Raw genomic sequence first — 6,146 nt, 5'->3', positions numbered from 1 at the left:
GGGTATCCCATAAGATCTGATATACCCTGCAGGACTTTCATAAGCTCAAATTATTATGACGTCTTAAGACTTCAGACCTGGATGCTGGTCCAAGGTAGTAATGAACCTAAGCTAGGTGGACTTTCCCAGACTGTCCCGCCACTGTTCATTTTTCTGGGGAGGATGCAGGTCCTTTGAGCTAGAATCTACAATGTAAAGGTAGAATTGAATGGCCCCATTCTAAGGAGAAGGTGTCAGACAGCCAGTGTTCTTCTCAAACATAAGCCCAGTGAATTTGTTTCCAAGGATGGAGAGTTATTAGGTCCCACGTATTTTGAGGGCTTAGACCGAAGATCCAAGAATTCATATACTTTGTATCTAAATCAGTATATTCAAAGCATGTTAAATAATTCATTCTCTGATTAAGTCAAACATGTCTGGGTGTGTACCATGTAGTCCTCATCCTTTTGAGGCATAACATAGCTCTGGGATAGTCATCTTTTTTTTTTTTCCACTGTACAGCAAGGGGGTCAGGTTATCCTTACATGTATACATTTCTCCCCCCACCCTTTGTTCTGCTGCAATATGAGTATCTAGACATAGTTCTCAATGCTACTCAGCAGGATCTCCTTGTAAATCTATTCTAAGTTGTGTCTGATAAGCCCAAGCTCCCAATCCCTCCCACTCCCTCCCTCTCCCATCAGGCAGCCACAAGTCTATTCTCCAAGTCCATGATTTTCTTTTCTGTAGACATGTTCATTTGTGCTAGATATTAGATTCCAGTTATAAGTGATATCATATGGTATTTGTCTTTGTCTTTCTGGCTCATTTCACTCAGTATGAGAGTCTCTAGTTCCATCCATGTTGCTGCAAATGGCATTATGTCATTCTTTTTCATGGCTGAGTAGTATTCCATTGTGTACATATACCACATCTTCCTAATCCAATCCTCTGTTGATGGACATTTGGGTTGTTTCCACGTCCTGGCTATTGTGAGTAGTGCTGCAATGAACATGCGGGTGCATGTGTCTCTTTTAAGTAGAGTTTTGTCTGGATATATGCCCAAGAGTGGGATTGCGGGGTCATATGGAAGTTCTCTGTATAGATTTCTAAGGTTGGGATAGTCATCTTAATAGAATCAGTGAAAAACTATAAGCCTTGTATATCTCTTGTCTCCATTCAGATGTTATTTGTCTAGCCTGAACTCCCAGTATACAAAAGATACTTCCATTCTACTGGCACAAATCACAATCTCCTTGTTTTCTGAAATATATTTTAACAGAGAGAAGGGAAGTACCCCCATTTATTGAGTTCCAAATATGTGTCCAGCACTAAGTCAGGAATTTTAAGAATATTCAGTTCCATGAGGGAGTCATTTCATATTTGAGAGAAGAAAGGCTAGATGTTAATCCCCCAAGGTCACGTAGACTGAAATTCCTGGTCAGTCTTCAAATCTCAAATTCTCAAATCTTTCTACTCATAAGATGTTGAGAACCCAAAGATAAACTTGACCTACTTGAGCTTGAGAGGAGGAGGAAGGTTCTGTCTTTTTTAGGAGGGGAGGGGAAATGAATCTTTCCCATCCTTTCTTTTCAGTAAGGCTGAGGGAGGTGGAAGAAGTTCAAGAGCGGCAAGGGCTCAGTGGAGGATGGGGGGGGGAGGCGGGGGAGGCGGGGGATGGGGGAGCTTTCAGAGGGCAAGAAGCAGGTCTGGGTAACCAGCTTTTCTAATGCCAAGTCCAGCAGGGGTGTCGCTTCTGGTAGAGGCTGTGCATTCACAACCCATCCACACTGCAGAATCCTGCCTGATACTTTCCCAGGGCAAAGAATTGCCATCTCTTCCTCTTCAGACTCTGAAAGCCCGAAACAACTGGAAGCGGCACCCTGAGGTTCAGCAGGCTATGCAGGAGTTGAGAGTGGCAGGCGGCGGAGTGCGTTTGTGTGTGTGTTTTCCTGCGCGAGCGCGCGCATGCCCGCGCATGATGGGGGGTGGGCGTCTGGTGAGAGGCTTCGGCTCTGTAATGTAAGGGGTTGGGCAGCCCACGTGACTCTACGAAGGCGGAGATAGGGTAGCTGGAGGGAGGACTGACAGGCCGTGGGGAGGGGTGCGGGATAGAGGGGACAATCTGAATAATTGAGGAGGTGTTCGGCAGCAGTGGCTGCCTCCTGCCTTCCTTCGCCACCACCACCCTGCATCATAGTGGGAGAGACAGAGCTCGGCGCTCTAAGTGTGACCGCCAGCCATCAGCTCTGGCAGCCAGTTCATCTCCTCCAGTCCTCTGGTGAGTGAACATTCCCCTTCGCCGCAGTCTGTCCCCCTCCCAGCATCCTAGCTGAAGCCCTGCGAATGGGATGATAGCCTCTCGTTGAATGAACCGTAGAGCCGGAGCCACCGGGAGGGGGGAAGCGGGAACATGGCGCGGAGGCTGAGTGTGCCCTCAGGGAAGGGATCTCCTGGTAGAAGGAAGGACCTGGATCAGGGTCTCTGATCCGGAATGGGGCCTGGACAGCATCCACGTCCGAGTTGGGGGGCGCCAGGCTCCAACTCGCAGGGCTGTCTGGCGGGGATGATACAAATGCAGCTCCGGCGCGGCGCGAGCTAGAGGCGGAGGTAGGAGCTGCGAGCAGCATCCTGGCAGCCCGGGTCTCCACAGACGCTGGGCCTGTCCTCCCTCGCCGCCCGCCCCCCGCCCCCGGTGCTCCTCCAGCCCCTGGCATACACCCGGCCCGCGCAGCTCGGCTCTCGACCTCGGAAAGAGCCTACGGAAAGAAAGAGACGCCTAAGACCGAGGGGAGGGCAGGGAAACATCGGCCCTTTTACCTGAGAGCTAACTCTTCAAAGGGACTGTAGCTGAGCCCAGTGACCTGGCCAGGCCAGTGCGCTCCGAGGGGCACACAGGTCCCCAGAGAGCGGTGACACGCTGGGGGCGACGAGGAAGACGTGATGTGCAAAGTGTCCAGGAAAGCTCCCTGGCCAGAGAGGGCTGCCCTGGGGAAAGGATTCTCACCCCCACCTAGTCAGACCCTCCTCACCTTCTCCCTCCTAAAGCACGGTGCTAGGAATACAGAAGGCCAGAGTAGCGTCGCGCGACTTCCGAGGAGGAGTGCTGAACCTCCTTCTCGATCTTGAGTCGCCCACCCTAACATGTATTTTGTATTGTAAATGAAAAGTAAATAGAAGTCCCCAAATGACTAGAAGCAAAGTGAAGGCGGAGTAAAGACGCGGGAAGGCTGGAACTCCACAGCTCTGACCTCTTCCTGGAGCTCCTCTACCTGTGCCATTGAAGCCTTGAACTGAGAGGGAAAAACGAACCGGCCCATGGGAGGGATTCTCGCCAAAGTGGCAGGGCTGGTCACTGGCTGGAGTTGACAGAATGATAACCCGTCTCCTCTCCCTTCCCCATCCCCGACCCGAGCCCCCTCCAGTAAAGGGTCTGGGAGAACGACAGGATAAGGATAGCACTGGTCAGAAGCCTGGGCCACAGACAGGACAGCCGAGGTGGCGCTGTCCGTGGTGCTGAAAGTTCTTTGTGGCTATGAGCTAATACAGCCTAGAGCCTGGCGGCTCGCTGCTTGCCAACATTTCTCCTAACAGAAACTGCGTTAGAATCACGTAAAGGGGTTCAGGTGGAGCAAGCAGGTAAAGGTGTTATGCATTCCCTGGTTCTCTGCCTTCCCCCGGACTCTGTTTGAAAGGAGGTTTCCTCGCACTCCTGGGTAGAGGAGCAAGGGGCAGGTGTCACTCCAGGATTCAGCTTTAACTGACTTTGAACGGTAACGAATGTGGTAGCTCATTCTGTTTCCTCTGCCTGCGCGGTGAATCTCTCTGTTGGTAAAGTGTTGTAAACGCAGTTAGGGTTGCTGTTCCGATAAACACTTCTGTGGCTGTCAGGAACCAGAGAATTGTGAGGCTTCACAAAGGAAGTGGCTTCATTTACAGAGAGACTGAGCTTTCTTTTCCTGACTAAGGTTTTTCTCTCTTCAGCACACTTCTCTCTCCATGACACGTTATTTAGATCTCTAACCAGCACTGTGTGTTCCTTTTGACTAGTCTTTTACATTATGGGCTAGATGAGGAAGGAACTAAGCCAATTTTGGGAGACCAAGTTAAGAGTGTATTTAGTAAGAACCTATTATTTGGTTTGTCATATTATCTCATTCAAGCCTCAAAACAGCTGCTAACCATAGTATCACAAAGTTAAGAAAACTGAAGTTATGTATCTCAAATCCAGAGCTTGTATTCAAATTCAAGTCTGCTTAACTCTGAAGTCCAAGCTGTTTTCATGTCCTCATTTTGGCATTTGGTTTTGGATTGCTGTTATTGGAGAATATAACAATAGTCTGTCAAAGGGCCTGCTTTCTGTTTCACACACACTACTCTCTCTTCCAACTCTTTCTTCTTTAATCTGTTCACCCACCCACTGTCACTCACTCCCACCATACCAACTGCTTTTGTGCACGCTGCTTGAGATGCCACTTTTCACACAACTTGAGCTTCAGGATAGCAGAAACACATTAGAGGACTAAAACAGCAGCCTTTCCTGAAAGAACAGCAGGGCTTCAGGGAATCTGGAAGACTAGAACCCACTTGTGTTTTCACATTTAGAATTATACCCTTGAGTTACAGAGCTGGAATAACCTTAAAGATAATTAAACATCATTGTTTTACAAAAAGGAGAATTTGAAAACCAAAAAAAAAATTATTATTAGCCTAAGTCACGTGACTGTAAAGTTAGGATTGGAACCCAGCTGACTTGACTCCAAGGCCAGTGCCCTTTCCACTACTCCCATGGTGCCTCAAATATTCTTCCATGATGCCTTCTTTGGTTATCTTTGACAAGAACATCAGCATAAGTCAACTGTAGTCAGTAATTATTAACACTTAAAATACATGCAGACCTCTTAACTACTTTTCCCTCCTGCTCTTTTCCCTCTGGCCTTGCTATTCCAGTGTTAGACCCAACATAACTGAGCTACTTGACACACCTTCTTTAGTAACTGTTTTTCCTATGGCAGTAATTTGCAAATGGGGATAGTGCTGTGGTATTTCTCTACTTGCCTTTATGTTGTCTGTATTTCCTCTTTTATGATCTATTCTTAACAAAATAATTTTTGCAAATTCAGGATTCCAGACAAGATGGCAAAATAGAAGAACTTGAGCTTATCCCCTTTCATCAAATTCAACTACCCTAAACATCTTCCTATGTTCTCACTGATACTTGGAAGAGGCTTCAAAAAATATAGTCAGAAATAAAAGACCTAGTGCTAATATCTATCAAATCCTAAGCACTTTGCTAGGTTTTTCCATAAATCATTTCATTGAATTTTCACAATTCTGCCAAGTATAATTTTATTACAGATGGCCCTAGAGTTCTAGTCTATTCTAACATACAGAAACCATGATATTCTATCCATTTCTGCTAGCTTCTCTTTCAGCCCATAGTAAATCCTCGCCTTCATTAATTGTATTTTTATAGCCCTAGTAATTGCATTGGCAAGGATGAAATTTTTATATTGAATTGGGTAGTTCTATTCCACTCCAATATGTAGAATTTAGAAATTCAAATTCAAATTCAGTTCAAATGGCACTGTTCTGCTTTTCTATCACAATATTTACAACATATTCCTCCCATTTGTTATCCTTTACTTAAAGACCCCTTTTTGCCTTCTTAGTGCTAAGACTAACATTCTTCTTCAAATCCCCTGTAAAACCAATTAAGTCATAACTCACAATTAAATGCATAACTTCTATTGAATCCTCACTGGGTGAAACTGCAAGGATGCTACTGCTGGTGTGCTTGGCCAGTGACTGCCTTATTGGATAGTGCAGGTATAGATAATTTCCAACATTGCAGAAAGTTCTACTGGACTGTGCTGCTTTGGAAGATGCTTAAAACAACCTCACAGCAACTGAGAACATGAAATTGGGACTATGGACTTGAGACTTGGCTTTGAAACTTCTGCCAAGGAAGGATAAAAAACCATTTGTGCCTAGGACATCCTCAAAAGCCCAAAGATGTTCAAGACAATAAGGCTAGCAAGGACAGCACATGTCTCACTAAAGGAGCTGGTGACCTCTGGAGTTGCTTCACATGGATTCCATTTTACAATAGAGTAAAGTAAATGTTTCATTGTACTGTCCTGCTGGTTTCCTGAATTCCAACTTAG

At 46.2% G+C, this 6,146-nt stretch overlaps 1 protein-coding gene across 2 annotated transcripts in view; it reads left to right on the top strand.

Moving 5' to 3' along the window:
- The window catches only part of SLC7A14 (solute carrier family 7 member 14), a 123,252-nt gene continuing 118,859 nt past the window's right edge, over nucleotides 1,754–6,146 (top strand). Inside the window, exon 1 of one of the 2 annotated variants that reach the window (XM_021068226.1) lies at nucleotides 1,754–2,260. The gene's annotated coding sequence lies outside the window, so the exon portion shown is untranslated. The remainder of the gene's footprint in view (nucleotides 2,261–6,146) is intronic. The other variant, NM_001243461.1, reaches the window with a different exon arrangement.

This window comes from Sus scrofa, chromosome 13, assembly GCF_000003025.6.
Source record: "Sus scrofa isolate TJ Tabasco breed Duroc chromosome 13, Sscrofa11.1, whole genome shotgun sequence".
NCBI lineage: Eukaryota > Metazoa > Chordata > Mammalia > Artiodactyla > Suidae > Sus > Sus scrofa.
Note: the sequence above shows the minus strand (reverse complement) of the source record. Positions and strands in the feature narration are given on the sequence as shown.